The following is a 12200-nucleotide window of genomic DNA, read 5'->3' as shown; positions in this document are numbered from 1 at the left end:
GGGTTATTTTTCTGGACTAGTAATCCAGAGGCTCAGAGAACACGAGTTCAAATCATGTGATTTTTGAATTCAGTTTTTAAAAATATCTGGAAATAAAAGACAGGAGGAACTGGCATTTATATAGCACCTTTCAGAACCTCAAGACATCCCAAAGCACTTTTCAGCCAATGGGTTGAAGGGCAGTCACTGTTGTAATGTAGGAAATTAATTACTTTAGGGAAGGAAACCTGCTGTCCTTGCTCAGTCTGGCCTATATGTGACTCTAGTCCCTCACCAACATGGTTGACTTGTAACTGCCCCCTAAAGTGGCCCAGCAAGCCATTCAGTTGTACAAGCTTGGACAATAAATGTTGACCTTGCCCATGTCTTCAGAATGAACTTAAAAACCAATGTTCCAGTGAGCATGTACATGCTATGCAGAACTGGTTGTGGTGGGACATGGAAAAATGATGCAGTAGGAAGTGAAGAAGACCTCAAGGCACATTGGCAGAGGGCGAGGTTTATTCTGCATCTAATCTGCAGTAACATTCCTCATCCTGACAAACACAAAGCTGACAGAAATAAACAGAAGGGCCATTACTTATACTTTCCTAAAGTCGTTTTAGAACCAGTCTTCTTAGCTTCTCTTGGTGTGATGCGCTCAGCCCCAATGGCAGCGATAAACCCAAACTGAAGGGGCTAAACTTGGTATCAGTCGTCAGAACCCAATGGTTAAATAAAAAGGAAGCTATTAACATCAAAAATAAGAGTTGTTTTAGATAGCTTGTTTTAAGCTGTAGTATAATCCATGTAACATTGTGGGAACCTGTTGCAACGCTCCTTGATAAGCAAATTCCAAGTCAACTATTATAAAAGCAAAATACTGTGGAAGCTGGAAATCTGAAGTAGAAACAGAAAATGCTGGAAATACTCAGCAGGTCAGTCAGTACCTGTGGAGAGAGAAACAGAGTTAACATGTCAGGTCGATGAACTTTCATCAGATTCTGACACAGTTCTGACCAAATGATAACTCTGCTTCTCTCTCCACAGATGCTGCCTGACTTGCTGAGTACTTCCAGCATTTTCTGTTTTTATTCTAAGTCAGCAATTGTCTGAAAAGAGATGAACTGATAAGAACTGAATTTCAAATGAACCAGCACTAGCCAGCCTTGCAGACTGTGGATGTGTGTTACAACGATGCAATAACTCTATGATACGATGTTATTTACCAGTGTCCACGCACTAAATCATCACAAAGCGCTCCGATTCCTGATTACATTCAGTATATTGTTCCGCTCTCGTACAAGCTGTAACCACTTATATTTATATGGCCTTTCTCACTAACAGGGACGTGTCTCAAAGTAGGTTACAGGAAGGAAAATAGTGGATGCTGCATCGGAGGCAAAGAATGGAAATGGAGGGTGCTAAAAGTGGGCTGGAAGAGCAAGATTTTGCGGAGATTTTGGAAAGCAGGGAGGGAGTAGCATGGCAGAAGGATCTAGCGAGGGAGGTCCAGTGAGTAAAGGGCATGATGGTTGAACGAGGAGTCCCCAGTGTTGGAGCATGGATAGGGAGAGATTAGGAGCAGTAGTTGTTGTGTGAGTTGAGTTTAGTGGCTTTGTCTAATAAGGGCAGGGAGCTGAACAGAACGGGGGGGTTAAACGCTGATCTTCAACCTCTGGCTTCACATCCAGCCCTGATCAACAGATGGATGTCGCCTCCTCTGTCAGCTGGCTGTAAGGGCCCTGAAGTGGAATGTTTTCCCTTATTTGCCACTAAATTGGCCATCCCACCCAAAGCAATGGAAGAAACATCACACCGTTGCGCGAGATGGTCCGGGGCTCTTACAACAGTTTTATTTTGTGTCCGACCTGACCAGGGAATGCTTGAAGCTCACAATAGAATGGAAATTAAAAAAGTAAGTTGCAGTCCCTACCTTGACAAGTACAAACCAAAACAAAATCTGCCTATCATCATACAGCACAGAATATAACAACATAAGAACATAAGCAGGAGGCCCCTCGAGACTGCTCTGCCAGTCAATAAGATCATGGCTGATCTGATCATGGACTCAGCTCCACTTCCCTGCCCGCTCCCCATAACCCCTTATCCCCTTATCGTTTAAGAAGGAGGCCATTCAGCCCATCGTGCCTGTGCTGGCTCTTTGAGAAAGCTATCCAATTAGTTTCACTCTCTCAGCCCTTTCGCCATAACCCTACAAATGTTTGCTGTTCAATACATTGGTCTACAAATGATTATAATGTTGAAATTGAAAAATTCATCTCACGCAGTGTTTTCAGTGCAGGAGCCGAGAGCCAGCTGTGTATCATTGCAATTTCTTTTAACAATCATATTTTGACAAGAAATATCCCACTCTAAAATAATAAAAAAAAACAGGCCATTTATCATTTATGAGGCATTAATATTCAGCAGTCACAATCCAACCATAAATATCAAAGATGGTCCCATCTCCGAGCTTTCAAATGAATTTCTGCTTAACCCCTGGATTGTCTAATACAAAACAAAAGACAGCGGATGCTGGGATCTGAAATAAAAACAGAGAATGCTGGAAATCTCAGCGGGTCAGGCAGTGTCTGTGAAGAGAAAAACAGTTCAATGTTTCGGGGTCCGAAACGTTAACTCTGTGTGTCTCCACAGATGCTGCCTGACCCGCTGAGATATCCTGAATTGTCTATATGCTCACAGTATGCAATCCACCAATCAAAATGCTTAGCTGCTGAACGCAGAATTTAAAAATAAATGCTGGAAATGCACAACAGGGTCGATCAACATTCGGAAGAGAAAAAAATGGAACAGGTTAATGCTTCAAATGGAATCTGTTATGTCTGTAATGTACTTAAGAATGACTCCACGAGGCAATGTGTTGTACTCAAACTGTAGTGACCTTGGTCCTTTATTCGTAACTCCAGAGTGAGGCACAACCATGGTGAGCAGCCTTTTATACTGGGCCCTGCACACCTATGAAGGTGACCTTCAGGTCTCCCACTGCAGTGCCCGCTGGTGGCCAGCCTCTGCCACAGGGCCAGGAAACCGCGTTCTCCATCAGTTGCACCCTCTAGTGGTGCCAGCATAGTATATACACAGTGTAAACCTTATTGATAGTACATCAGGTAACAAATCTTCATCTTATGCAACTATACAGTAACTACACAGAGAGTATATCTATAGTCTGTATATATAACAGATTCCTTTGCCAGAATTGCATGCAAACTAATCCCAGTCATCTCCACATCTGGCAAAGGAAAGAAAGAACTTGCAATTATACATACAGCACCTTTCGCGACCTCCCCAACGCACTTTTCAGCCAATGAAATACCTTCGAAGTGTAGTCACCATTGGAAACACGGAAGACAACACAGCAAGCTCCCACAAACAGTGCTGAGATGATGTCCAGATAATCGGCATTTTGATGATGTTGGTTGAGGGATAAATATTGGCCCCAGGACACCAGGGAGAACTCTCCTGCTCTTCTTCAAAATGGTTCCCTGGGATCATTTAAGTCCACCTGAGAGAGCAGATGGGGCCTCGGTTTAACATCTCATCCGAACGACGGACAAAAGGAAAATCGATGCAATTTTGGTGTAAGGTCTGCATGTGGTCATTTTGGATGAGCGAAACTATTTGTCCCATCGTAGCTCATCCATCCACAATGACTCCATGCAGCATTCCTTTAGTTCTGAAATGATACCAGGGTTTTTGTCTCCTTTATCTGGCAGTCCTTTCCAAGTGCGGATCACCTTTTGGGGAGCAAAAAGAAAGTTCTGATCTCAGTCTCAAATATGCCGTTTACTAGTTTTGACCTGTGATCTCTCACTTTGCTCTTACGGTTCAATTTAAAGTAATTTTCCAGATTTACTTTTCCCATTCAGTTTATAATCTTGTAGACCTCAAGAAGATCCCCTCTCAAATGTCTCCGTTTAAGCATGAACATCCCAACTATCTCCAGACTGTCCTCATCAGACTTGCAAAACGTTAACCTGTATTTTTTCTCTCTTTTAGATGCTAATTGACCTGTTGCGAATTTCCAGCATTTTCTGTTTTTAATCCAGGGTTCCCAGATTCAATCCCTTTTTATTCCATTTTTAGATGGGTGCCGTTTTGTCAGATTTGGAATTCGCTACTGATTTGAAAATGGGGCTCAGCATAATCTAACAGTCATAGTGAAGCTTGTTAGAAAATAATTGCAAATGTATGTTTAATATAAGTGGTGTAAGACCTGGGACCTATGGCCCAAAATGTCCCAGGTTCAGCGTCTGGTCTGTGCTGAGGTCAGTTGAGGTGAGGATAAGGATGCTACAATTGGTCTCAATGCCATTGGGATAAGAGGGATAAAATCAGACAGGAGTTTCCACATCCAATTGCCATCCAGTGATCTGTGTTGGAAATTGAGAGGATGCAGCATGATAGAATCAGGCTCAACTGTGTTGTCCCTTCCATCATCATAAGCAGCCCCTCGAAATTGAGGAAGACTTGCTTCTACTCTAAAAGTGAGATCTCAGGTGACTGTACATTCCAATACTGGAATTACAGTCTCTGTCATAGGTGGGGCAGATAGTCGTTGAAGGAAAGCGTGGGTGGGGAATCTGGTTTGTCGCACGCTACTTCCGCTGCCTGCGCTTGCTTTCTGCATGCTCTCGGCGATGAGACTCGAGGTGCTCAGCGCCCTCCCAGATGCTGTTCTTTCACTTAGGGCAGTCTTTGGCCAGGGATTCCCAGATGCCGGTGGGGATGTTGCACTTTATCAAGGAAGCTTTGAGGGTGTTTTTGAAACATTTCCTCTGCCCACCTGGGGCTCGCTTGCTGTATAGGAATTCCGAGTAGAGCGCTTGCTTTGGGAGTCTTGTGTCGGGCATGCGGACAGTGTGGCCCATCCAACGGAGCTGGTCGAGTGTGGTCAGTGCTTCGATGCTGGGGATGTTGGCCTGATCGAGAACACTGACGTTGGTGCGTCCATCCTCCCAGGGGATTTACAGGATCTTGCGGAGACATCATTGGTGGTATTTCTCCAGTGATTTGAGATGTCTATTGTATATGGTCCACGTCTCTGTGCCATACAGGAGGGCGGGTATCATTACAGCCCTGTAGACCATAAGCTTGGTGCCAGATTTGAGGACCTGATCTTCGAACACTCTCTTCCTCAGGCAACTGAAGGCTGCACTGGCGCACTCAAAGGTCCCTTCCAATGCTTGCATCACCCACTTGTCCTGGCTGGCTCATGATGGATGTCCACTAGGAGTGGGGGAGGAGTGCTGGGGGACTAAGGGGCTATTAGCATACATGAAACAATAACCCAGCAAGAATCAGCATCTTCAGGAGAGGAGGGGGGAAAAAATCTCAATATCTTCTATTGTAAGACTAGATGTCTTGAGTTTGGAAACCTGGCTAGAGCTGGCCTGGACACAATGGGCCGAATTGCTTCCTTATGTTCTAAGATTGAAGCTCAGCTCCATGTTAGAGCACAGGTGGCCTGCCAGAAATGTATTGATAATGTAACAAAAGATGCAGGTAATTGTGAGAATGTAGAGGAGATATCCTGGGAGTTCAATAAAGCTGCTGGAAAGAGCACTGGTTCAGAAATTAGCTGGCTTGGTGTCGGTTGGCGGCGTGCTGAGATGGCTTGAATTGTGGGTAGATAAATGGAGAGCGTCTGTGTGGACAGGAAATGTTCTGGGCGGAGAGCTGTGAGGCTTAGTGGTAAGGTTTCCATGAATGATCTGTGAGGTGGTGGCACCATCTCAAAGTTTTCAGGTAACACCAAAATAGGAGGGGTGATTGAGTTGGTGACAAGCTACAAGGGGCCTTGGATTGTTTGGGGAGGTAGGCGTTGTTCATCATAGGCAATCCTTTGAAGTGAGGATGACTTGCTTCCATGCCAAAAAGGGATGAATTCACAAGTGTTTCAATGAAGGAACTAATATTCCAGATCCCGAACTACATCTTGAAGGGTGGAAGATGCCTGTGTGTGGATTTTTTTAACGTGTGATGGCCGTTGCACACCAGTCATAACACGGGCTTGACAGAACTAGGTCTTGATCCAGTGGCAAGGGTTGACCAAGACGACTGGAGACCAGTTCTGCTGCATGGACCTAGTGCGCGCACATATCGCAGTGTGGGCTGGCCCGTGCTGCCCCTGGGCCCTTGCCTCTTATGAGCCCCAAACTCACGCCTCTCCTGGGCCCCGGTCATTTCCATCTCCAAACTCTTGCCACTCCTTCGCCCCTCCTGCTGTGCCTGCCCGCACTGCAATCAGCGACCTGGGAGAGGGAGCAGTGTGCCACTTCAGGGGAGGTGGGCAGCTAATTGGCAGATACACTTTCATGTGGACATGGGTAAACTGATCCATTTAAGAGGACAGAGGAAACATTCGAGAGGCCCCACTTCTGGAATCCATACTACTGGATGGAGGTGGCTGAGATGGAAAGGGTACAGAGATGAGCTTCTCGAATAATAAGGGAACGAGAGAATAAAACTAGAAGATTGGCTCACAAAGAATCTTTCCCATTGGAGAGAAACATGAGGGGGGCAGGGATGGGAGGGGGTCTGATTGAGGTTTCTAAATCAATAGTCCTTAGGGATGAAAAGGACTTTGTGAACTAACTGGAAGCTGCTCAGAAGAGATGAATTCAGGAACCGCTTCAGAAAACATTAATGAGGGGCTGTACAGTTCTTGGAATAGTTTACCATGGGAGACGATAGCAGCAAGGCAAAATTGGACAAGTATCTCAAAGAGAAGCAACAGCAGGAAGGCAAACTAGTTGGACTTAGTCACTGGGAGGTTTTTGACTTGCCACCCGGGCGTAAAGCTGGTGATGCGGATCGACCGCCCGTTCTAGAAAGTGAAATCGGGCGGTGTGCCAGTTTTACGCCCCTGGGCTGCTAGCTGAAAATCTACTCCTACAGTCTCTTCCAGCTCTGAGATTTTCTACGAGATGCTGGTGCTAAAATTGTCTGGCGCTGCCGGTCCAATAGGCACCAAAGACAACCATACAACAACAAAAAATTCACCACGGCACAGTCTGCAATTTTTGATAGCGCAAGAGGTGTCACGGCATCTTCGTCGGAAAGCGAAGTGGCGCAGCTCACGCCCATTGTATCCAAGTAATTCACACCGTGAGCTTCACTGGCGCAGTCATTGTGACTGACACAAAGGGGTTCAGTATTAAATGACTGTATATGGGTTATAAGATGTAAAGAAAAAAAAAGATAAATGTCTGTGCAATGTCTAAATGTGCATGCTGCTTCACCTGTCGACAAATCAATCACTGCAGTATAAATATTGATCATTTATAGGCGGCTTTGGAAGCGCATGTTGCTGGGTTTAAGGCGAGTGTTTGCTTTATTTTGGCGTCAGAGTGCGCCGACTTCACAAGCGTTCACCGCTGGACACATCAACTCACAGAAGAAAGGAACATTTTATAAAATTATTCTGATCGAAGGCAATAACCCTTTCTTTTCAATCTTCGCACCTCAGTCGGAAACCTCAATGTTTAGTCTTTAGCCAAAAAGAAGAAAACAAAAGCTTTATTTGTGATAAGCGTCTTGTACTGCTGGCGTCAGATTTCACATCACATTAATGGTTGTTAGTTTAGTCTCCTTGCGGGTGCTGTATGTTGCTGATTGTAAATAAAATCTGGCGTGTCCACTTGTCTGAGGCGAGAATACATAAAGAATTATTTATTTCTCGTGTTTCATTTGGGCGTACGTTTAACCACAGTCATATCTGACAATTATTTTTCTACAAGCTTGTCTGGCTGTACTTGAGAAATGGAGACGGATGCTGACAATCCGAGTCTGTTTTGTTTCGTGTGTGTAACATTAAAAAAAAACAATTATTGGACATTTTATTTTTTGTGTTAACTGTGTTTTCAAAATATATATGGGAAAAATCTTTTGTTTGTGCACACTTCCTGTCAACTTTTTCCTAAGCCTGTGTTTATGATGGTATGTAAACATGTCACGTTGTTATTACACCCGCCTGCCAGTGGCGGCGCTGTAATGCTAACAAAGACGGGAGAATGTCGTGACAGCATGGCACGTTTTCATAGGCAATTGTCATTATAGATGTGAATTTAGGAATGTATAATGTTAATACGAAAATAAGGACAGATTATATCATTTTAACCTTGAGTTGCATGTGTGTGTCCTGGCCCAGTTATCCCCCCAGCACCCTACTTCACCTGTCTTGACTCAGCATATACAAAGCCACGGGGCATATCTACATATAGGTACATGTGTTTTAGAATTCCTTCAATGGCCAACTGGGTAAAGGCAGTGCCTTATGTTGCAATGTGATGTACAGAGCAAAAGATCCCAGGCTTTTATCTCGGTGGGGTTTGGGTTAGCCAGGCCAGTATTGAGTCTTTACAACTGTCTATAGTGTCCCCTGTTGGATCAGGGAGGGTAAAAAGCAGAGAGGGTTCCCGCTCCTCATCAATGTTAGTAACCCGTGCTGAAGTGGGTGCAAGTGAGAATGCCAGGTAAGGGCACATCAGGTCACTCCACAGCCAAACAGTCCACTGCAAAACCTGAATAATGTTGCTCACATTCAAACTAGATGACTGCAATCAGCCTGCTCAATTTTCACAAGGATCTTTGAATTCTCAAACCCACCTCAAAAAATTGTGTAAAATAAATGGTCGATGGAACAAAAGAGAGTTGGGATGTGGATTGGAACCAGTGATCTCCTTTGCCCTCCTCCAGTCCCTGAATACCAAGCTCCAATGACTATTATCCCATTCAGTCTTGAGTGGTACCCATTTGGTTGTTTTGTTGGATGGGAAAAGAGTCAAATTGACTTAGCATATGGGTATGGTATTGCAGTGATTATGGTATTTGACTAACAGCCTAGAGGTCACGAGTTCAAATCCCACCATGGCAAGTTGTAATTGGAATAAATCTGTTCATTTATAAGAGTGACCTGATAAAAGTCTTTAAAATTAAGAAGAAGCTCGATAGGGTAGACATAGAGAAAATGTTTCCACTTGTGGGGGCGTCCAAAACTAGGGGTCGTAAATATAAGATAAACATTAATAAATCCAATTGGGAATTTAGGAGAGATTTTGTTACCCAGAGACTGGTTAGAATGTGGAACGCGGGACCACAAGGAGTAGTTGAGGCAAATAGCAGAGATGCATTTAAAGAGGAAGTTAGGTAAGCACGTGAGGGAGAAAGGAATAGAGGGATATGCTGATCCAGTGCGATGAAGCAGGGTGGGTGGAGATGCAAGTGTGGAGCATAAATGTCAGCATGGACCAGTTGGGCCAAATGTGCTGTAAATGCTACATCATCGTACCTGTGAGCTGGAATCAGACCAATTGACTATGGAAGTTCCGAGGGAGGGAATGAGCTACCCCACCCTGGTCTGACTTACGCACAACTCCAGTCACACACTCTGAAGCTGCCTAGCTATAAAACAATCACTACGGAAACTCGAGATGGCTAATAAATGCAGTTTTGTGTGCGTCCCAGGAACATATTTTCTTTAAAGTGCACAGAGTGGTGATATCCCATGAGTTTGATGATCTGGGCAAGGGTGGTTTGGGTAAAATTTGGCCAAGCTAAGGGATAGTTTATTCACACAAGTAAAGAGGAAATTAGAGTGAGCTTTTCTGATTTGTTCTCACGCATCTCCCAGACGGCCATTTAAGAGCAAAGAGCTGTTGAATAACTGGTTGCCTGCCCCCTAGTGGAGGGGAGGACTCAAGAAGAGAAGCAGTAGCAGGACATTTGGAGAAGCAAAATTCGGTCAGGTAGAGTCAGCATGGATTTATGAACGGGAAGTCATGTTTGACAAATTTGCTAGAATTTTGTAGCAGTCTTTATGGTAGAGGACACTAACAATATTCCAACAGTGGACAGTCAAGGGATGATAGGAGAGGAACTTAACACAATCACAATCACTAAGGAGGTGGTACATAAGAACATAAGAATTACGAACAGGAGTAGGCCATCTAACCCCTCGAGCCTGCTCCGCCATTCAAAAAGATCATGGATGATCTGGCCGTGGACTCAGCTCCACTTACCCGTCCGCTCCCTTAATTCCCTTATTGGTTAAAAATCTATCTGTGATTTGAATACATTCAATGAGCTAGCCTCAACGGCTTCCTTGGGCAGAGAATTCCACAGATTCACAACCCTCTGGGAAAAGAATTCCTTCTCAACTCGGTTTTAAATTGGCTCCCCCGTATTTTGAGGCTGTGCCCCCTCGTTCTAGTCTCCCCGACCAGTGCAAACAACCTCTCTGCCTCTATCTTGTCTATCCCTTTCATGATTTTAAATGTTTCTACAAGATCTCCCCTCATCCTTCTGAACTCCAACGAGTAAAGACCCAGTCTACTCAATCTATCATCATAAGGTAACCCCCTCATCTCCGGAATCAGCCTAGTGAATCGTCTCAGTACCCCTTCCAAGGCTAGTATATCCTTCCTTAAGTAAGGTGACCAAAACTGCACACAGTACTCCAGGTGTGGCCTCACCAATACCCTGTACAGTTGCAGCAGGACCTCCCTGCTTTTGTACTCCATCCCTCTCACAATGAAGGCCAACATTCCATTCGCTTTCCTGATTATATGCTGCACCTGCAAACTAACTTTTTGGGATTCATGCACAAGGACTCCCAGGTCCCTCTGCATCTCAGCATGTTGTAATTTCTCCCCATTCAAATAATATTCCCTTTGACTGTTTTTTTTCCCAAGGCGGATGACCTCACATTTTCTGACATTGTATTCCATCTGCCAAATCTTAGCCCATTCGCTTAACCTATCTAAATCTCTTTGCAGCCTCTCTCTGTCCTCTACACAACCCGCTTTCTCACTAATCTTTGTGTCATCTGCAAATTTTGTTACACTACACTCTGTCCCCTCTTCCAGGTCATCTATTATAACAGTTGTGGTCCCAGCACCGATCCCTGTGGCACACCACTAACCACCAATTTCCAACCCGAAAAGGACCCATTTATCCCGACTCTCTGCTTTCTGTTCACCAGCCAATTCTCGATCCATGCTAATACATTTCCTCTGGCTCCGCGTACCTTTATCTTCTGCAGTAACCTTTTGTGTGGCACTTTATCGAATGCCTTTTGGAAATCTAAATATACCACATCCATCGGTACACCTCTATCCATCATGCTCGTTATATCCTCAAAGAATTCCTGTAAATTAGTTAAACATGATTTCCCCGTCATAAATCCATGTTGCGTCTGCTTGATTGCACTATTCCTATCTAGATGTCCCGCTATTTCTTCCTTAATGATAGCTTCAAGCATTTTCCCCACTACAGATGTTAAACTAACCAGCATATAGTTACCTGCCTTTTGTCTGTTTAAAAAAGGAGGCAGAGGCGTTACATTAGCTGCTTTCCAATCCGCTGGTACCTCCCCAGAGTCCAGAGAATTTTGGTAGATTATAACGAATGCATCTGCTATAACTTCCGCCATCTCTTTTAATACCCTGGGATGCATTTCATCAGGACCAGGGGACTTGTCTACCTTGAGTCCCATTAGCCTGACCAGCACTACCCCCCTAGTGATAGTGATTGTCTCAAGGTCCTCCCTTCCCACATTTCCGTGACCAGCAATTTTTGGCATGGTTTTTGTGTCTTCCACTGTGAAGACCGAAGCAAAATAATTGTTTAAGGTCTCAGCCATTTCCACATTTCCCATTATTAAATCCCCCTTCTCATCTTCTAAGGGACCAATATTTACTTTAGTCAATCTTTTCCGTTTTATATATCTGTAAAAGCTTTTACTATCTGTTTTTATGTTTTGCTCAAGTTTACTTTCGTAATCTATCTTTCCTTTCTTTATTACTTTCTTAGTCATTTTTTGCTGTCGTTTAAAATTTTCCCAATCTTCTAGTTTCCCACTAACCTTGGCCACCTTATACGCATTGGTTTTTAATTTGATACTCTCCTTTATTTCCTTGGTTATCCACGGCTGGTTATCCCTTCTCTTACCGCCCTTCTTTTTCACTGGAATATATTTTTGTTGAGCACTATGAAAGAGCTCCTTAAAAGTCCTCCACTGTTCCTCAATTGTGCCACCATTTAGTCTGTGTTTCCAGTCTACTTTAGCCAACTCTGCCCTCATCCCATTGTAGTCCCCTTTGTTTAAGCATAGTACGCTCATTTGAGACACTACTTCCTCACCCTCAATCTGTATTACAAATTCAACCATACTGTGATCACTCATTCCGAGAGGATTT

The sequence above is a fragment of the Pristiophorus japonicus genome, chromosome 17, assembly GCF_044704955.1.
Source record: "Pristiophorus japonicus isolate sPriJap1 chromosome 17, sPriJap1.hap1, whole genome shotgun sequence".
Classification (NCBI taxonomy): Eukaryota; Metazoa; Chordata; class Chondrichthyes; family Pristiophoridae; genus Pristiophorus; species Pristiophorus japonicus.
The sequence above is the reverse complement of the archived record's forward strand: the minus strand, read 5'-3'. Positions refer to the sequence as shown.